This window comes from Phyllobates terribilis, unplaced genomic scaffold, assembly GCF_046119375.1.
Source record: "Phyllobates terribilis strain yellow unplaced genomic scaffold, ASM4611937v1 Scaffold_7__3_contigs__length_470593459, whole genome shotgun sequence".
Lineage (NCBI taxonomy): Eukaryota > Metazoa > Chordata > Amphibia > Anura > Dendrobatidae > Phyllobates > Phyllobates terribilis.
The window spans coordinates 196201469-196223942 of NW_027362767.1; the positions used below are offsets into that span (position 1 = coordinate 196201469).

A 22474-nucleotide genomic window follows, 5' to 3' on the forward strand; every position below is an offset into this window, starting at 1 on the left:
CTTGTTGCCCTGGCCAAGATTGACAGCAGCGTCTAGATGGTTAACAGGCAGGGGCTCCTTCTTTCACCCAGGTGATTGCCTTGGTTTGACATATCATACATAGAAATCATGGGGCCCCATAGCAGAAGTTTTAATGGCCACCCCACTCCCCGCAAAAAAAAAAATGTTTGATGGTGCACAGAAAAGCATATCTCACAACTTTGCAGCCCTTACATAGTAATTTACGTCATTTTGAAGCCCTATAGTTCCCTTTCTCTGCCCCCATGAAGTATGATGCCAACAAAAGTTCCCCCCAAACATAGTATGATATCCACACACTGTATTCTTACACAGGACTCTCCAAATGCTGGCTTTTCACTTTTTTCCTCCAGATGCACAATATGATGACCCTACTGTACCCACCCGGGAAAGTATGGTGATCTCAACACCTTATTATTTATTATTATTTATTATTATAGCGACATTTATACATGGCGCTTTACTTGTGAAAAAGGGATATACATCGCAAAAACAATTACAATAATCTTGAACAAAACTTATTATGCCCCCACTGTGACCCCAACACAGCCCTCCGCACAATACGATGGCCCCCACACAATATGATGGACCTCAAATAAACCTCCACACTTTATAATGGCCCCCACTCGCCCTCCAAATAGTATAATAGCCCCCACATTGCCAGCAAGATAGTATAAGGGCCCCCACATAGCCCTCCAAACAGTATAAAGGCCCCCACATAGCCCTCCAAACAGTATAAGGGCCCCCACAGAGCCCTCCAAACAGTATAAGGGCCCCCACAGAGCCCTCCAAACAGTATAAGGGCCCCCACATAGCCCTCCAAACAGTATAAGGGCCCCCACATAGCCCTCCAAACAGTATAAGGGCCCCCACATAGCCCTCCAAGCGGTATAAGGGCCCCCACATAGCCCTCCAAACAGTATAATGGCCCCTCCCCCTCACATAACCCTCTTAACAGTTAATGACCCCTCCCCCACATAGTCCACTAAAAAGAATAATAGCCCTTCAAACAGTATAACGGTCCATACATAGAATTCCATATAATACTGTATAATAGCCCCACATAACCTTCCATATAATATAATGTGCCCCACATAACCCTCCATATAATATAATGGCCCCTCATAGCGTTCCATATAATATAGTAACATAGTTTTTAAGGTTGAAGGAAGACTCAGGCCTCAGAGTAAAAAGATCAGTAGAAAGGTCTTTGTACTGTCCCCTCATATACTTGTATATAGTAATAAGATCACCCCTAAGCCTTCTTTTTTCCACAGTAAATAACCTCAAGTGTAATAACCTGTCCTGGTATTGCAGACCCCCAGTCCTCTAATAACCTGTCTTGGTATTGCAGACCCCCCAGTCCTCAAATAACCTTGGTCACTCTTCTCTGCACCCGCTCTAGTTCAGCTATGTCTTTCTTATACACCGGAGACCAGAACTGTACACAGTATTCTAAGTGTGGTCGCACTAGTGACTTGTATATAGGTAAAATTATCTTCTCCTCATCAGCATCTATGCCTCTTTTAATGCATCCCATTATTTTATTTGCCTTTGCAGCAGCTGCCTGACACTGGCCACCAAACGTGAGCTTGTCGTCCACCAATACACCCAGGTCTTTTTCAGTGACAGTTTTGCCCAGTGTTTTACAATTAAGTATATAATTATACATTTTATTTCCTCTGCCCAAGTTCATTACCTTACATTTATCCCCATTAAAGCTCATTTGCCATTTATCAGCCCAAGCTTCTAGTTTACATGGATCCTCCTGTACTATAAAATTGTCCTCCACTGTATACATTACCCTGCCGAGTTTAGTGTCATCTGCAAATATTGAAATATTACTCTGTATGCCCCCTTCAAGATCATTAATAAATATGTTAAAAAGAAGGGGGCCCAATACTGACCCCTGTGGTAACCCACTGTTAACTGAGACCCAGTGTGAGTGTTTTCCATTAATAACCACCCTTTGTTTCCTATCACTGAGCCAATTCTTAACCCACATACATATATTTTCCCCTATCCCCATTGTTCTCATTTTATGTATCAACCTTTTGTGTGGAACCGTATCAAAAGCTTTTGAAAAGTCCATATACACAACATCCACTGCATTTCCTTGGTCCAGTCCGGAACTTGCCTCCTCATAAAAGCTGATCAGATCAGTCTGACAGGAATGGTCCCTTGTAAACCCCTGTTGATATTGGGTCATGAGGGTCTTCTTCTTCAGATACTCTAGTATAGCATCTCTTAGGAAACCCTCCAGGATTTTACCCACAGTAGAGGTTAAGCTTACTGGCCTATAAATTCCAAGTTCAGTTTTTGTCCCCTTTTTGAATATTGGCACCACATTTGCTATACGCCAGTCCTGTGGTACAGACCCTGTTATTTTGGAATCTTAAAAGATTAAAAATAATGGTCTATCTATGATGTTACTTAATTCCTGCCGTACTCGCGGGTGTATCCCATCCGGGCCTGGGGATTTGTCACCTTTAGTGATTTTTAGACGCCGCCGTACTTCCTGCTGGGTGAAACAAGTTACATTTAATGGGGAATTTTTGTTATCACTGATCACGTTTTCTGTCATGCGATTTTCTTGTGTAAATACGGTTGAAAAAAACTCATTTAGCATATTGGCTTTTTCCTCATCCTCATCCACCATTTCACCCAGACTATTTTTAAGGGGGCCAGCACTATCATTTTTTAGTTTCTTACTATTTATGTAGTTAAAGAATATTTTGGGATTATTTTTACTTTCTCTGGCAATGAGTCTCTGTCTCAGTCTTTGCTGCCTTGATTTGGTTTTTACAGAATTTATTTAATTTTCTATATTTATTTAATGCCTCATCACTACCTACTTGCTTTAGTTCTCTAAATGTTTTCTTTTTGTCACTTATTGCGCCCCTTACAGCTCTATTTAGCCATAGTGGTTTCCTCCTATTTCTAGCATGTTTATTCCCATAGGGTGTATATTGTGCACAGATCCTATTCAGGATGCTAATAAATGTCTCCCATTTGCTTTGTATGAATAAAAAAAGAAAAAGGAGAAAAGAGAGGGGGGCGCAGATCTAAGTGTAGTATTTTAGTAATATCAAATTAGAATTAAAAATTGCTCTCACCTTTGTGGTGTCTTGTTATCCAGCATGTAACCCTGTCTTTAGGGAGTGGAGCAGTCTGGATCTGCTGGCCTGCAGCTCAAAAACAGGTAAAATGAGCTCCCTTGCAGGAGACTCGTCTGAAAGTGCAAAAAAGAGTTTCCAGTTTGTCAGGGAGCGCTTCCAGGTGATTCATTACTTACTCCAAATCTTCCAGGAATAATCCAGTTTATTTTTATACAAACAACTCGTTTCGGCTATACATAACATTAGCCTTCATCAGGTAAAATCATAGTTGTCTTTTAAGGATACATTTATATAGAATAAAAAGAGGAGGAGGAACTAATCCAACCCCTCAATCAATTTTCATCAATTTAAAACACATGTGCACTTCTAAAAGGTATTAAGCAGTTAATTAAAAGTGAACTCTATATTGATTAATAAAGGGAAAAAAAACAAAAAACATCACTACATATTGTTCTTTCCTATTCAATAAAAAAAAAATTTCTCTATAAAATTAATACAATTATTTGTCATATGACTCCATTTACTATCCTATTTACTACTTCACTGATAAGGGAAAAATATTTTTCCCGATTCTAGAATATAACGATGTCATCAACATTAAGAACTCCATTTTTTATCTTATCTACTACATCACCAATAAGGGACAAATATTTCTCCCAATTCTAAGGTATAACGAATTTATCACCAATAGATGAACCAGTATCTGCCGGGATTAGATCTCATACATTTAGATTCCCCATATCTACAATACTTGCGTATTTACTCCATTGAGCCCCTCGCAGTTATAGTCTCTGGGGGCTTAATTTTTCTTTTTATTCTCTTTAGCTTTTCTCCCTCTACCTCATTTCCGAGGTTTGCAGACTTCAATTTTTATCCCCAAAAATTTAACGGTATTGTATGTTCTCTAATTTATCGTTGAGGCCGTCTGGGTACAGAGTCCTCAATCTGTATATCCAGAAGGAATCCTTTTTATTTAACTGTTGTATCCTATTGGAGACATCTCTAGGGATCTGTTCAATCGGTGTCAAAGTAACATGGAATTCTTTTTTATGTGTTAGCAGAAGGTATCTTGATAGACTATGGATAAGGAGCCCGCCTCTGGTGTTGTGTCTGTGGCCATTCGGTCGGGTTCGGACCATTTGGGTGGTCCTCCCCACATACTGGAGGCCACAGTCACAATTTATAACATATATAACAAAGTTGCTTGTACATGTCAAATGTTGTTCTATCTGAAATATTTCACCTGTGCTCTTGGACACTATTTGCTGTTGTATATTGTATATTATAGCAGCACTGACATTTTTTCTGGTTGCATTTATATACTCCAGGTGTATTCACCTTTTTTGAGCAATTGTGGTTTTTCATGAGGTTTTTCAATCGGCTGGGAGCTACCATGTTCCTTATTGCTTTTCCCCTTCTAAATGTCATATTGGGGACTTGTGGTAATACATTTTGTAGCAAGGGATCTTGTTTTAAGATATACCAGTGTTTTTTCAAGATTCCACGATTTTTTTCGTTATCTTTATTGTAGGTTGTAATGAAATTGAACGGCCATTTCTCATCATCAGATTTCAGTTGAGATTTGGGTATATCCATAACAGCATCTTCTCTCACAGTTTTTTCAGTGCTTTTTTCTCTAGTATTTTCAAGCGTTTTTTTCAAACATTCACCCTGAGTTTTTGCTACGTTTACCTTATAAGCTTGTTGTATTAGGGTTTTTGGATACTTTTTTTTCCGAAATCTGTTAGTCAGGATCTTGCTTTGTGTTATATAATCCTGTTTACTACTATTATTTTTCCTTATTCTTAAATATTGACTGAATGGAATATTATTCTTCCATTCAGTATAGTGTGCACTGTTATAATGTAAATATCCATTGATGTCTACTTTTTTAAAATGTGTTTTTGTTACTATTTTCTTTTTCATATGTGAAATCTCTAAATCCAAGTAAACTATTTTTTCTGCGCTGATAGTGGACGTAAAGGAAATACCCCATGTGTTTTGATTCATTTCTCCCACCAGCAGATGGGCTTGTTCTATATCCCCCCTCCAGATGATTATTAAGTCATCTATAAAACGTTTATACATTGCTATGTTGTCTTTGTATTTTTCTGAATTAAGTGGGGATAGGGACTCGAATAGCCCCATAAATAAATTTGCAAAACTTGGGGCTACCCGAGTCCCCATCGCGGTACCCTGCTGCTGCAGGTACATTTGTCCATCAAACTCAGAGACATTATGACGCTAAATGAATGGCAAACCAGTCAGAAGGAATTCTACTTGTTCATCTGGCATTTTTTCATTTTTCTCCAAATAAAATCTGTCAGCTCTTATACCCAAATTATGTTCTATATTTGAATATAACGCTACCACATCTAGGGTTCGAAATAAAAAATTCTCCTCCCAATCCATTCCCTCCAAGAGACTAATGAGGTGGCTCGAGTCTTTCAAATATGAGGGTAGTGATGTGACATGTGCTTGTAAATGTAATCCAGATAGTGTGACAAACAGCTAGTGAGAGAATTGATCCCCGAGATAATAGGTCGTCCAGGTGGATTTACGAGGTCCTTATGGACTTTGGGGAGATGGTAAAAAAAAGCCACAGCCGGTTCTTTGTTAATTAAAAAAATTTTCTCTCTTTTTGTTATAATTCCTTTCTCCGAGGCCTCATTCAGAAATAGGTGATATTCTTTAGAGAAATCACTAGTAGGATCCTTTTCCAATTTTTTGTAGTATTTTCGATTAGATAGTATTTATAATCCTTCCTATCTTGGATAACAGTACCGCCGTCTTTATCAGCCTCTCTGATTATTATTTCGGTGTTCTCTCTTAGATTTTTTAAGGCTTCTCTTTCTTGGGGGGTAATGTTATATTTAGCAATTTTTTTGGCAGTTTTTGATTTCTTACGTAGATTTTTACATTTTTTATCTTTCCTCTTTATTTTATCAATAGTATCCAACTTACGGAAATCATCACCTACTAGAGATAAAAATGTTTCACTATAGCTACCCCTATGATGTATGGGATTAGAGGCAGATCGTGGTTTCACTTCCATATGTATATATGGGGTTTCATTCCTTGCCGTTTGTTCCAGCTCTTTCTTTTTTTTAAAGCAACGTTTTTGTAATTTTTCCCTTTATTATGATCTTGCAATACAAAGTGTCTTTTTAGGGTAAGACGCCTTATATAGTGATTAAGATCAATAAAAAGCTCAAAATTATTGCTATGTTGTGTGGGGCAAAAATGTAACCCTTGACTCAAGACCTTTTCTTCATCTTGTGTAAGTACATGCGAGGACAAGTTGAAGATTTTTTGAGAGGATTTAGGGGAAATTTTATTTTTGAAAAAAGACCCTTTTGTTGAGTTAGTTATAATAAACTCGGATTTTTTATCTTTTTTGAATTGGACTCTTCTACCACCCCTGCAGCCCCTGGTACGTCTTTTCTTTTTTTGGGGACTAAAAGTGTGGGGAAGAAGCTGGTTATTTGTCTTTGAGCAGCTATTATTTGAGGGGATATAGTCTCCAAATTCTGTGGCCGAAATTGAGCTATAGGTGTTAAAGAGGGGGCTTGTAGGGATTTGGCTACTATTTTGGGTACTAATGTTTCTAGCAGAAGGGGAGTTTGGAGAGGGCCTATTTCTAAAAAATGAAATCTGTGAGTTAAGGGATGATTGAGATGGGCCCAGAGCTTGTAAAGCTGTAATGGGGGGTACATGTGTCTCCTCAGTACTATGTGTAGTTAAGATACTAAGATCAAAGGAACATTCTTCCTCATTTTTCTCAGTATCATAAGTTATTGTGTTATTATCAGGAATAAATATCTCGCAGTCAGGGATATTTTTTAAGAATTTTTTTTTTTTAGTGCACATTAGTGTTGAGCGAGCATGCTCGACACTGCTCGTTACTCGCCCGAGCATCACGCTACTCGGGATGTTCGGCGAGCATCGAGCATTTCCAGGTTCCTCGGGCGGGAGCTCGGGTCTACGCCCTGCACGTTTGGTGCTCTTTACAGAGCCAATGAACATGCAGGGATTGCCAGCCAGTCACTGTAATGCCGCAGCCATATTGTTTGTGGCATTACAGTGATTGGCTGGCCGCACAGCGTCACCTCGAGTATTTAAAACCGGGCGCCGCCATCTTGGACACAGTCGCTCCGGATCAGACAGTGTAGGGTCAGTGCTGCTCAGCTAGGGAGAGATTTATACTGCGAAATAGTTAGTGTAGGGTCTGTAAAGGCTGCCAGATCAAACAAACAGTCCTTCTCAGGACTAATATCCATCCCAGATATCAGGCAGGCAGGCAGGCTGTATAGGAGACGCAGTGGTTATACCAGCAAACGCTGCATTACAGTCCTGTGTGCTCCTGCTGGTCAAATTGCTAGACTTACCCCGGTCTCAGGGGCCAGGAAAAAATTTTTTTTTTTTCATCTAAATCCTGTATTTTTTTTTTCCTCAGTCAGATTGTCCAAATACGCATCTTATTAACCTTTTGGTATTCCGCCCCCCCCCGCCCCAAAAAAAATTGAGTGTGTCTGTGACTGTTCAGACACCAATTTAAAAGAGTCTGGTGTAGGCCAGAAAAATAGAACTGTGGATTTGCAGTTCCATGGTTGAAATCTCTGTATTATCCAGCTTTTGGACTGTTTTACGTAAAAAAAAAAACAGTAATAATGTCTCCCTGTCTGTTCACTCACAAATATACTGTATCTTTTTAAAAGATTCTTGTGTAGGCCAGAAAAATAGAACTGTGGTTTTCCTCTTCCACGGTTTTAATCTCCTTTTTATTACCCTTTTTCCATTGATAGTGCGAGTGTAAGCTATTTTATTTCATTTACAATGGGCAAGGCGCGTGGCAAGGGACGTGAAACTGGACGTTCTGGTGATGGTGCATGTGGACGACGGGGCCGTGGCCAAGGTGAAAATGTGCCACAACCAACAGCCACATCTTCTCGCTCCCACTTCTTGACCGAATTACTAGGGAAGCACATTACAACACCAGTATTGCGAACTGATCAGTGTGAACAGGTTATTAATTGGATGGCAGATAATACTTCCAATTACCTGGGCACCACCACCTCCAGTCTGTCTTCCACACGGTCAAGTTTTAGTAGCCGCGAGTCTCGACCGCATACTCCTCCTCACCCCGATGCTCCTTCCTCCCACCATGTTGAGTGTCGTCAGACAGCAACTGATCCCACACTTGGACACTCTGAAGAGCTGTTCACTGGTCCATTTCCATATTTGTGCCCCTCGCCTGCTCCGCTTGAAGTGGTGGAAGAGGAGATCCCATGTAGCAATGCCCAAATATTTGAACAGCCATGGCCACAGGAAGTCAACGCTGGCAATTTGTCACAAGAGGTGGACGATGATGAGACACAATTGCCACGAAGTGAGAAGGGGGATCGTGGTGCGCAAGTGGAAGAGGAGGAGGTGGTGGATGATCTAGTAACTGACCCAACGTGGCAGGAGGACACGCAGAGCGAGGCCAGCAGCACACAGGGGGAGGAAGGCAGAGTACCCCAACAGTCAGGAAGAAGCAGTGTGGTGGCCGCACACAGAAGGCGGGCAACAGTTCCCCGTAACATCAACACGAGGGACGTTGCCAGTACAACCGGTACGTCTTCCAGAGTCTGGAATTTTTTAAAGACTCTGCTGATAACCCCAAAAAGGCCATTTGCACCACCTACCATGCCAGCATCAGCAGGGGTGACAAAACTACCAGCCTGACCACCACCAGCATGATCAGGCACATGGCAGCAAAGCACCCGAGTTTGTGGGGCGATCCCCAGGGTCCACGACCAGTGTCAGCAGGTGTCACCACTGCTTCTTCCACTGTTGTGCGTGTAATAGAACCCCCTGTTGTGCGTGCAAGGCAATCCCCTGTCCATACTGCATGCAAAGATGCCCCCTCCTCTCAGTCTTCACTTGTTATGGCAGTTTCTCAAGAAATAGCATCAACGTCCACGTCCCACCGCAGAGTTCACTTGTCTATATCCCAGAGCTTTGAATGAAAGCACAAATTCGCAGCCAACGCCCCACAGGCCACAGTCCTAAATTCGCACATTTCATGACTGCTTGCGTTGGAAATGCTGCCTTTTAGGCTGGTGGAGACGGAATCCTTCCGCAACCTTATGGCGGTGGCCGTACCTCGTTACTCAGTCCCCATCCGACACTATTTTGCCCGGTATGCCATCCCCGCACTACACAAGCACGTGTCCCAAAACATCTGCCGCGCCCTCAACAACGCAGTTACTGGGAGAGTCCACCTGACAACGGACACGTGGACAAGTGCTAGTGGCCATGGACGGTACATTTCCCTGACGGCACACTGGGTAAACATAGTGGAAGCCGGGACCCAGTCGGACCTTGGGACGGAACACATCCTCCCCACACCGAGGATTGCGGGCCCTATGTCAGTCAGAGTTGCCCCCACAGTGTACAGCTCCTGTGCATCATCCTCCTCCTCCTACTCATGTTCAGCCTCCATCTCAGATATCACCACATCAATTACAAGCTGGAAGCACTGCAGTACTGCCTCAGCCAAGTTGGCTACAGCTTCCGCTGCCCTTGCTGTTCTGCAGCAGCGTTTGCAGCTTCCGGTACACCGACTGGTGTGTGATGTCCCCACACGTTGGAACTCTACCCTCCACATGTTGCAAAGGATTTGTGAGCAGAAGAGAGCAGTTGTGGAGTACCAGCTGCAAGAAGGCAGTCGATATTCAGGTCAGACTCCACACATAAGACCTCAGGAGTGGACCTGGATGTCTGACATATGTACCATCCTGACAAACTTTGAGGAGTCCACCAAGATGGTGAGTGGCGATGACGCCATCATTAGCGTCAGCATCCAACTTGTCTGTCTTTTGCAACGCTCTCTGCAGAGAATTAAAGAGGAGGCATTGCAGCCAGAGTATGATGAGATGGATCAAGAAGCCGTAATGGGCACAACCCAGCCTCATCTCATCCCAACATGCATTGGGGGACAATGAGGGGGCGGAGGAGGAGGAGGAAGAACAGGAGCTGGTATCATGTGCTGTAGACGGTAGTACCTGTACAACTGTCATACAGTCGGTTCAGCGTGGGTGGCCTGAGGACAGGGGGGAGGAGGAGGAGGAGGAGAGCATGGTCAGTCGTCATCTTGGTGAGGACACGGAAGTCTTGCCCGTTACCAGTCTGGCACGCATGGCTGACTTTATGTTATGCTGCCTTAACCGTGACCCTCGCGTTGCAAAAATGTTGGGTGACAGTCATTACTGGTTGGTGACACTTTTAGACCCCCGCTACAAGGAGAACTTTCACTCTCTTATTCCTGAGGTGGAGAGATCTACAAAAATGTGGCAGTACCAGAAGGCCCTTGCGCAGAACTGTTAAAAAATTCCCATCTGAACACGCTAGCGGCAGAGGTCACAGTTCGTTGACCAACCAAGATGTACAGGCGAGAGAGACGCAACTCCAATCCAGTAGAGGCAGGGGAACACTGTCAATGTTCTGGGACAGTTTTCTGAGATCTGCCCAGCTTACAGGCCCTGAGGCGCGGGGTACTCTCACAACGAGTGGAAAGTTTCAAAAGATGGTGAGGGAGTACCTTGCCAACCGTACCAGCATCCTCCGTGATTCCTCTGTGCCTTTTAATTATTGGGTATCCAAGCTGGACACTTGGAATGAACTCGCTCTGTGCGCCTTGGAGGTCATGGCCTGCCTTGCCGCTAGCGTGTTATCGGAGCGTGTTTTTAGTGCCGCTGGGGGAATTATAACTGATAAGCGCACTCACCTGTCAACTGACAATGCTGACAAGCTGACCCTTATCAAAATGAACAAGAGCTGGATTGGGCCAGACTTCTCATCACCACCAAATGACAGCAGAGTAACATAAAGTCAAATCCACTGTGTTATTTCGGGAGGTGTATTCCCATGCACCGCTTCACACCCACACATGGGTATACGCTTCCTCAATTCGACTTTTTTTTGCTCTTCTCCTTATCCTCAGCCTCCACCACAGCTATACCACCAGGGTGACTGTGGTCCGTATTGCCAGCATTGCAAGTTCCTCCGTCCTAATTTTTGGCAGCTTTTGCTTGGAAGGCATAGGCAAAGACTATGGGAGACCCACTCCCCAATAATGGGAATAATGTTTTTAATATGCTGCACTGCATGGCTCTTGTAAGGGGCATTAAAACCGTCTTGTTAAACCACTCTGACCTCCACGTCTCTTCCAAGGGGCATTTAAACCGTCTTGTTAAGCTCCTGCAACCTCCACGTCTCATCCAAGCGGCATTAAAACCGTCTTGTTAAGCTACTGCGACCTCCACATCTCTTCCAAGGGGTATTTAAACTGTCTTGTTAAGCTACTACAACCTCCACGTCTCTTCCAAGGGGCATTAAAACCGTCTTTTTAAGCTAATGCGACCTCCACCACTTTTCAAGGGGCATTAAAACCGTCTTGTTAAGCTAATGCGACCTCCACCACTATTCCAAGGGGCATTAAAACCGTCTTGTTAAGCTACTGTGACCTCCACCACTTTTCCCAGGGGCATTGATATTGTCTTTTTATTCCACTGCGACCTCCACTACTTTTCCAAGGGGCATTAAAACCGTCTTGTTAAGCTACTGCGACCTCCACCACTTTTTCAAGGGGCATTAAAACTGTCTTCTTAAGCTACTGTGACCTCCACCACTTTTCCCAGGGGCATTGATATTGTCTTTTTATTCCACTGCGAACTCCACCATTCTTCCAACGGGCTTTGCATTTCCTCCTAATTTTAGTCAGCTTTTGCTTTTCAATGCATAGGCGAACACTAAGGGAGACCCCCTCCCCAATAATGGGTAGAAGGTTTTTAGCACGCTGTAATCCACGTCTGTTTCAAGGAGCATTACAGTTCCTCATAATTTTTGGAAAGCCTTCCATTCACTGCTTAGGCCAACAGTGCACAGGAGACCCAGTTGCTATAAATGGAAAAAACGGTTTAGTTAAGTTAATTGAGCTATAGGTGTTAAAGAGGGGGCTTGTAGGGATTTGGCTACTATTTTGGGTACTAATGTTTCTAGCAGAAGGGGAGTTTGGAGAGGGCCTATTTCTAAAAAATGAAATCTGTGAGTTAAGGGATGATTGAGATGGGCCCACAGCTTGTAAAGCTGTAATGGGGGGTACATGTGTCTCCTCAGTACTATGTGTAGTTAAGATACTAAGATCAAAGGAACATTCTTCCTCATTTTTCTCAGTATCACAAGTTATTGTGTTATTATCAGGATTAAATATCTCGCAGTCAGGGATATTTTTTAAGAATTTTTTTTTTTTAGTGCACATTAGTGTTGAGCGAGCATGCTCGACACTGCTCGGTACTCGCCCCAGCATCACGCTACTCGGGATGTTCGGCGAGCATCGAGCATTTCCGGGTTACTTGGGAGGGAGCTCGGGTCTCCGCCCTGCATGTTTGGCGCTCTTTACAGAGCCAATGAACATGCAGGGATTGCCAGCCAGTCACTGTAATGCCGCAGCCATGTTGGTTGTGGGCATTACAGTGATTAGCTGGCCGCACAGCGTCACCTCGAGTATTTAAAACCGGGCGCCGCCATCTTGTACACAGTCGCTCCGGATCAGACAGTGTAGGGTCAGTGCTGCTCAGCTAGGGAGAGATTTATACTGCGAAATAGTTAGTGTAGGGTCTGTAAAGGCTGCCAGATCAAACAAACAGTCCTTCTCAGGACTAATATCCATCCCAGATATCAGGCAGGCAGGCAGGCTGTATAGGAGACGCAGTGGTTATAGCAGCAAACGCTGCATTACAGTCCTGTGTGCCCCTGCTGGTCAAATTGCTAGACTTACCCCGGTCTCAGGGGCCAGGAAAATTTTTTTTTTTTTCATCTAAATCCTGTATTTTTTTTTTCCTCAGTCAGATTGTCCAAATACGCATCTTATTAACCTTTTGGTATTCCGCCCCCCCCACCCCCCAAAAAAATTGAGTGTGTCTGTGACTGTTCAGACACCAATTTAAAAGAGTCTGGTGTAGGCTAGAAAAATAGAACTGTGGATTTGCAGTTCCACGGGTCAAATCTCTATATTATCCTGTTTTTGGCATTTTTTGCCATAAAAAAAAAACTGTAATAGTGTCTCCCTGACTTGTCAGACACAATAAATCTGTTTAAAAGAGTCTGGTGTACGCCACATAACTGTGGTTTTGCAGTTCCACGGTTCAAATCTCTGTATTATCCACTTTTGGGCCTTTTTTACATAAAAAAACAGTTTGAGTGTGTCGCTGACTGTTCAGCCCCAAATATATCAATTTTAAAAAGTCTGGTATACGCCAGTAAATTAGAACTGTGGTTTTGCAGTTCCATGGTTGAAATCTCTGTATTATCCAGCTTTTGGACTGTTTTACGTAAAAAAAAAAACAGTAATAATGTCTCCCTGTCTGTTCACTCACAAATATACTGTATCTTTTTAAAAGATTCTTGTGTAGGCCAGAAAAATAGAACTGTGGTTTTCCTCTTCCACGGTTTTAATCTCCTTTTTATTACCCTTTTTCCATTGATAGTGCGAGTGTAAGCTATTTTATTTCATTTACAATGGTCAAGGCGCGTGGCAAGGGACGTGAAACTGGACGTTCTGGTGATGGTGCGTGTGGACGACGGGGCCGTGGCCAAGGTGAAAATGTGCCACAACCAACAGCCACATCTTCTCGCTCCCACTTCTTGACCGAATTACTAGGGAAGCACACTACAACACCAGTATTGCGAACTGATCAGTGTGAACAGGTTATTAATTGGATGGCAGATAATACTTCCAATTACCTGGGCACCACCACCTCCAGTCTGTCTTCCACACGGTCAAGTTTTAGTAGCCGCGAGTCTCGACCGCATACTCCTCCTCACCCTGATGCTCCTTCCTCCCACCATGCTGAGTGTCGTCAGACAGCAACTGATCCCACACTTGGACACTCTGAAGAGCTGTTCACTGGTCCATTTCCATATTTGTGCCCCTCGCCTGCTCCGCTTGAAGTGGTGGAAGAGGAGATCCCATGTAGCAATGCCCAAATATTTGAACAGCCATGGCCACAGGAAGTCAACGCTGGCAATTTGTCACAAGAGGTGGACGATGATGAGACACAATTGCCACGAAGTGAGAAGGGGGATCGTGGTGCGCAAGTGGAAGAGGAGGAGGTGGTGGATGATCTAGTAACTGACCCAACGTGGCAGGAGGACACGCAGAGCGAGGCCAGCAGCACACAGGGGGAGGAAGGCAGAGTACCCCAACAGTCAGGAAGAAGCAGTGTGGTGGCCGCACACAGAAGGCGGGCAACAGTTCCCCGTAACACCAACACGAGGGACGTTGCCAGTACAACCGGTACATCTTCCAGAGTCTGGAATTTTTTAAAGACTCTGCTGATAACCCCAAAAAGGCCATTTGCACCACCTACCATGCCAGCATCAGCAGGGGTGACAAAACTACCAGCCTGACCACCACCAGCATGATCAGGCACATGGCAGCACAGCACCCGAGTTTGTGGGGCGATCCCCAGGGTCCACGACCAGTGTCAGCAGGTGTCACCACTGCTTCTTCCACTGTTGTGCGTGTAATAGAACCCCCTGTTGTGCGTGCAAGGCAATCCCCTGTCCATACTGCATGCAAAGATGCCCCCTCCTCTCAGTCTTCACTTGTTATGGCAGTTTCTCAAGAAATAGCATCAACGTCCACGTCCCACCGCAGAGTTCAATTGTCTATATCCCAGAGCTTTGAATGAAAGCACAAATTCGCAGCCAACGCCCCACAGGCCACAGTCCTAAATTCGCACATTTCATGACTGCTTGCGTTGGAAATGTGGAAATGCTGCCTTTTAGGCTGGTGGAGACGGAATCCTTCCGCAACCTTATGGCGGTGGCCGTACCTCGTTACTCAGTCCCCATCCGACACTATTTTGCCCGGTATGCCATCCCCGCACTACACAAGCACGTGTCCCAAAACATCTGCTGCGCCCTCAACAACGCAGTTACTGGGAGAGTCCACCTGACAACGGACACGTGGACAAGTGCTAGTGGCCATGGACGGTACATCTCCCTGACGGCACACTGGGTAAACATAGTGGAAGCCGGGACCCAGTCGGACCTTGGGACGGAACACATCCTCCCCACACCGAGGATTGCGGGCCCTATGTCAGTCAGAGTTGCCCCCACAGTGTACAGCTCCTGTGCATCATCCTCCTCCTCCTACTCATGTTCAGCCTCCATCTCAGATATCACCACATCAATTACAAGCTGGAAGCACTGCAGTACTGCCTCAGCCAAGTCGGCTACAGCTTCCGCTGCCCTTGCTGTTCTGCAGCAGCGTTTGCAGCTTCCGGTACACCGACTGGTGTGTGATGTCCCCACACGTTGGAACTCTACCCTCCACATGTTGCAAAGGATTTGTGAGCAGAAGAGAGCAGTTGTGGAGTACCAGCTGCAAGAAGGCAGTCGATATTCAGGTCAGACTCCACACATAAGACCTCAGGAGTGGACCTGGATGTCTGACATATGTACCATCCTGACAAACTTTGAGGAGTCCACCAAGATGGTGAGTGGCGATGACGCCATCATTAGCGTCAGCATCCAACTTGTCTGTCTTTTGCAACGCTCTCTGCAGAGAATTAAAGAGGAGGCATTGCAGCCAGAGTATGATGAGATGGATCAAGAAGCCGTAATGGGCACAACCCAGCCTCATCTCATCCCAACATGCATTGGGGGACAATGAGGGGGCGGAGGAGGAGGAGGAAGAACAGGAGCTGGTATCATGTGCTGTAGACGGTAGTACCTGTACAACTGTCATACAGTCGGTTCAGCGTGGGTGGCCTGAGGACAGGGGGGAGGAGGAGGAGGAGGAGAGCATGGTCAGTCGTCATCTTGGTGAGGACACGGAAGTCTTGCCCGTTACCAGTCTGGCACGCATGGCTGACTTTATGTTATGCTGCCTTAACCGTGACCCTCGCGTTGCAAAAATGTTGGGTGACAGTCATTACTGGTTGGTGACACTTTTAGACCCCCGCTACAAGGAGAACTTTCACTCTCTTATTCCTGAGGTGGAGAGATCTACAAAAATGTGGCAGTACCAGAAGGCCCTTGCGCAGAACTGTTAAAAAAATTCCCATCTGAACACGCTAGCGGCAGAGGTCACAGTTCGTTGACCAACCAAGATGTACAGGCCAGAGAGACGCAACTCCAATCCAGTAGAGGCAGGGGAACACTGTCAATGTTCTGGGACAGTTTTCTGAGATCTGCCCAGCTTACAGGCCCTGAGGCGCGGGGTACTCTCACAACGAGTGGAAAGTTTCAAAAGATGGTGAGGGAGTACCTTGCCAACCGTACCAGCATCCTCTGTGATTCCTCTGTGCCTTTTAATTATTGGGTATCCAAGCTGGACACTTGGAATGAACTCGCTCTGTACGCCTTGGAGGTCATGGCCTGCCCTGCCGCTAGCGTGTTATCGGAGCGTGTTTTTAGTGCCGCTGGGGGAATTATAACTGATAAGCGCACTCGCCTGTCAACTGACAATGCTGACAAGCTGACCCTTATCAAAATGAACAAGAGCTGGATTGGGCCAGACTTCTCATCACCACCAAATTACAGCAGAGTAACATAAAGTCAAATCCACTGTGTTATTTCGGGAGGTGTATTCCCATGCACCGCTTCACACCCACACATGGGTATACGCTTCCTCAATTCGGCTTTTTTTTGCTCTTCTCCTTATCCTCAGCCTCCACCACAGCTATACCACCAGGGTGACTGTGGTCCGTATTGCCAGCATTGCAAGTTCCTCCGTCCTAATTTTTGGCAGCTTTTGCTTGGAAGGCATAGGCAAAGACTATGGGAGACCCACTCAATAATGGGAATAATGTTTTTAATATGCTGCACTGCATGGCTCTTGTAAGGGGCATTAAAACTGTCTTGTTAAACCACTCTGACCTCCACGTCTCTTCCAAGGGGCATTTAAACCGTCTTGTTAAGCTCCTGCAACCTCCACGTCTCATCCAAGGGGCATTAAAACCGTCTTGTTAAGCTACTGCGACCTCCACATCTTTTCCAAGGGGTATTTAAACTGTCTTGTTAAGCTACTTCAACCTCCACGTCTCTTCCAAGGGGCATTAAAACCGTCTTGTTAAGCTAATGCGACCTCCACCACTATTCCAAGGGGCATTAAAACCGTCTTGTTAAGCTACTGTGACCTCCACCACTTTTCCCAGGGGCATTGATATTGTCTTTTTATTCCACTGCGACCTCCACTACTTTTCCAAGGGGCATTAAAACTGTCTTGTTAAGCTACTGCGACCTCCACCACTTTTTCAAGGGGCATTAACACTGTCTTCTTAAGCTACTGTGACCTCCACCACTTTTCCCAGGGGCATTGATATTGTCTTTTTATTCCACTGCGAACTCCACCATTCTTCCAACGAGCATTGCATTTCCTCCTAATTTTAGTCAGCTTTTGCTTTTCAATGCATAGGCGAACACTAAGGGAGACCCCCTCCCCAATAATGGGTAGATAGTTTTTAGTATGCTGTAATCCACGTGTTTCAAGGAGCATTACAGTTCCTCATAATTTTTGGAAAGCCTTCCATTCACTGCTTAGGCCAACAGTGCACAGGAGACCCAGTTGCTATAAATGGAAAAAACGGTTTAGTTAAGGCCCTCTTACCTCCATGTCACTTCCAAGGGGCATTGGAGTGCCTCGAAATTTTTGGTAGGCATTGCACTCACTGCATGCCCAATAAATGTGCAGCCGAACCGCTCCTTTTGGTACAGAAACATATCCTACAAGACATGTGTGGTTGACTGGCCTGATGTTGATGTGAATGGTCCCTGTTCCTCCTGCTCTTTCTCCTTTGCCCCCACCTCATCCATCATTCATCACCAGAAGCTTTGTTTTAGCGGGAGTCATAGAACTGGGATAGTACCAGGAAAACATCCAGCAGTCCTCGGAGGAGGTAGGATATGCGCTAAAACGCTGACCACTCCAAACCTAGCCGCTACTACATACCTGCGCTTGCATTCCAAGAAAACAAAGCAGATGCTAACTTCTATCATCATCATTATGCTCCTCACCTTGGCACTCTCAACTCCCCTGATGGAGAAGCCAGGGCCCACTGGAGGAGTCTGGTTCTCTGGTGGGCTCGTCCAATGCTGCCCTAAAGCAGGCTAAGAAAAGTTTGGGGGGGATGTTCCAAGGAGAAATAGGGGCGGCTGGGGACCGTGTGTGGACACCCGGCCGCGGGGCGGCTGGGGACCGAGTATGGACACCCGGTCGCCCCCTGGCAGCTGGGGACCGAGCTTGGACACCCGGCCGCCGGGCAGCTGGGGACTGAGTATGGATACCAGGCCGTCGACGCAGCCATGACATCGTGGCCGGCGCCTGCCTCCACATGCCTAAAAGGCCCAATTTCAAGTGCAAGCAAGCTAGCAGTATGGTATTGCAGCCTGGGGGTGGGTGGGTGGCAGGTTGCACACTTAAGCTTGCATTCCAAGAAAACAAAGCAGATGCTAACTTCTATCATCATCATCATGCTACTGGGATAGTAGCAGGAAAACATACAGCAATCCTCGGAGGAGGTAGGATATGCGCCAAAACGCTGACCACTCCAGACCTAGCCGTTACTACATACATGCGCTTGCATTCCAAGAAAACAAAGCAGATGCTAACTTCTATCATCATCATCATGCTCCTCACCTTGGTACTCTCAACTCCCCTGATGGAGAAGCCAGGGCCCACCGGAGGAGTCTGGATCTCTGGTTGGCTCGTCCAATGCTGCCCTAAAGCAGGCCAGGCAAAGAAAAGTGTGTGGGGGGGATGTTCCAAGGAGAAATAGGGGCGGCTGGGGACCGTTTATGGACACCCGGCCGCCCCCAGGCGGCTGGGGACCGTGTGTGGACACCCGTCCATGGCGCGGCTGGTGACCAAGCATGGACACCCGGCCGCCCCCTGGCGGCTGGGGACCGAGCATGGACACCCTGTCGCCGGGCGGCTGGGGACTGAGTATGGATACCTCGCTGCCGAAGCAGCCATGATGTATTGGTCAGCTTCGGCCTCCTCCAAACTAAAAGGCCCCATTTCAAGTGCAAGCAAGCTAGCAGTATGGTATTGCAGCCTGGGGGTGGGTGGGTGGCAGGCTGCATACTTGCGCTTGCATTGCAAGGAATGGGGGAGGTACAATTGAACACTGCCCTGGGACAAGGACTTGCACGGGGATAGTTGCAAGTCTGCATCTTCTGATGCGGAAAGGATCACTTCTGATGGGCACACTTTTATGCAGTGACCTGGGTGTCAGAGATGCTTCCAGGGGTCTTCCCCATGCTGTTCCCATGTCTTTTCAGCACTGTATGCATGTGTCACACAGCACATGGCCAGATAAGATTGTAAAATGTTAAAATGACATTTCCCGGTGAATGCATTTGTCACGGTTGAAAGCAATACAAAAGTGCAAAAACGCATAAAAAATGCTACTTGTGAACATAGCCCAAGGTGTGGAGGAGTATTTTTGTTTTTGGTTATTTATTTTACCTTATACACAAGTCTTTACCCTGGAAAGGAAGTTCCTTAACATATTTCACAGGAAAACCGTTTAGTTTCGTTTTTGAACGTTTTATTGTGAGCCCCTAAAAGTGGCTTAACCCTCCGTCAGGGGCAATATGTTTCAAAACGAGTTTAGGGGCATTGCGCCTGTCCGGCACAGGCTATATTTTCCTTTTTTAAAAATTTCAATGCTCTAAAAGTGATCAGTTACCTTAATAGGAATGTAATAAATGAGAATACACATAATCAGGTGGAAAAAAAAATGTTTACTAACCAGAAAAGTAACACTAACCAGACAAACCACTAAAAATAGAGAAATGAAACTAAGCGAGCTGCGCTTGTCAGATCAGTTGCCCCTGACGGAGGGTTAATACCTCTGACCACGTTGTTGACAGCAGTGACCTGGGGGTCAGAAATGCTTCCTGGGGCGATCCCCATGCTGTCCCCATGTCATTTGAGCACTGTCACTATCGTTTTGGGCACTTTTTAGGCTTTCTACAGACTTCCGGGGGTGCCGCTGCAAAAATGCTCGGGTCTCCCATAGACTAACATTGGGTTCGTTGCTCGGGTCGAGCACCCGAGTATCACGGTGAGTTCGGCCCGAGCTTCGAGCACCCGAGCATTTTAGTGCTCGCTCAACACTAGTGCACATGTGTTTTAAATTGATGAAAATTGATTGAGGGGTTGGATTAGTTCCTCCTCCTCTTTTTATTGTATATAAATGTATCCTTAGACAATTATGATTTTACCTGATGAAGGTTAATTTTATGTATAGCCGAATAAAAAATATAAAAATAAACTGGATTATTCCTGGAAGATTTGGAGTAAGTAATGAATCACCTGGAAGCGCTCCCTGACAAACTGGAAACTCTTTTTTCCCATTTGCTTTGTGTAGTTTTATGTCTGAGGATATCGTCCCAGTTTATTGCACTAAGATCATCTCTCAACCGTTGGAAATTTGCCTTCCTGAAGTTTAGTGTCCTTGTAACCCGTCTACTACACATCTTATTAAAGGATACATGAAAACTTATTATTTTGTGATCACTATTACCCAAGTGACCCCCAACTCGTATATTTGATATGCGGTCTGGCCTTTTGGTTAATATTAGGTCTAGCAGTGCCCCCCTTCTTGTTGGGTCCTAAACCAGTTGTGAAAGGTAACTGTCTCTCATAGTTGTCAAAAACCTATTACCTTTGCTTGAACTACATGTTTCTGTCCCCCAATGTATTTCAGGGTAGTTGAAGTCCCCCATAATAATGACTTCTCCTTGAGTCGCTGCTTCATCTATTTGCTTTATGAGGATATTCTCCGTTGCTTTCCTTATTTTTGGAAACTTATAACAAACCCCTATCAGTAATTTATTATTTTTCCCCCTCCCCTTATCTCCACCCACAGGGACTCTACATTTTCATTAGATTCACATATATTCTCACGCAAGATGGGTTTTAAGGATGATTTTACATATAAACACCCCCCCCTCGCTTGTTTGTACGGTCATTTCTGAACAGACTATAGCCCTGTAAATTAACTGCCCAGTCATGGCTCTCGTCCAGCCATGTCTCAGATATCCCTACCATGTCATAATTATTTTCCAACAAAATTAATTCTAATCCCTCCATTTTGTTGGTGAGGCTTCTGGCATTAGTGTACATGCATTTTATGTATCTCTCTGTACCTCTAGTCCTTCTTACTATATTGAATGTTCTAACCCCACCCCCAATTTCTTTATTTGTGCCCAGGTCACTATCTGCACTATCTTCCCCACCTATAAAATGAATACCCTCCCCCCAATCCCTAGTTTAAACACTCCTCCAACCTTCTAGCCATTTTCTCCCCCAGCACAGCTGCACCCTCCCCACTGAGGTACAGCCGGTCCCTAGCGTAGAACCTGTAGCCAATTGAGAAGTCGGCCCAGTTCTCCAGGAACCCAAACCCCTCCTTCTTACACCAGTTCCCTTAACCCTGAGCCACTTATTTATCTCCCTAATCTCCCATTGCCTCTCTAGCGTGGCACGTGGTACAGGTAGTATTTCAGAGAACACCACCATGGAGGTCCTTGCTTTAAGCTTGCAGCCTAATTCCCTGAAATCATCTTTAAGGACCTTCCACCTATCTCTAACTTTGTCATTTGTGCCAATGTGCACCATGACCGCTGGGTCCTCACCAGCCCCTCCCAGTAATCTGTCAACCTGATCAGCGATGTGCCGGACTCGAGCCTTCCATATAATATAATGGCCCCACATAGCCTTCCATATAATATAATGGCCCCACATAGCCTTCCATATAATATAATGGCCCCACATAGCCTTCCATATAATATAATGGCCCCACATAGCCTTCCATATAATTTAATGGCACACCTTGATTTCCATATAACATAATTGCCTCACATAGCCCTCCATATAATATAATTGCCCCACATTGTCCTCCATATAATATAATTGCCCCACATAGCCTTTTATATAATATAATGGCCCCATATAGCCTTCCATATAATATAATGGCCCTACATAGCCCTCCATATAATATAATGGCACCACATAGCATTCCATATAATATAATGGCCCCACATAGCATTCCATATAATATAATGGCCCCACATAGCCTTCCATATACTATAATGGCCCCCCTTAGCCCTGCATATAATATAATGGCACCACATAGCCTTTTATATAATAAAATGGCCCCACATAGCCTTCCATATAATAGAATGGTCCCACATAGCCCTACATATAATAGAATGGCCCCACATATCCTTCCATATAAGATGATGGCCCTTTATAGCCCTACATATAATATAAT

At 45.1% G+C, this 22474-nt stretch overlaps 1 protein-coding gene across 1 annotated transcript in view; it reads left to right on the forward strand.

Moving 5' to 3' along the window:
- Positions 1-22474, forward strand: part of LOC141153066 (adrenodoxin-like) — a 68027-nt gene that overhangs the window by 5111 nt on the left and 40442 nt on the right. The window lies entirely within an intron of this gene.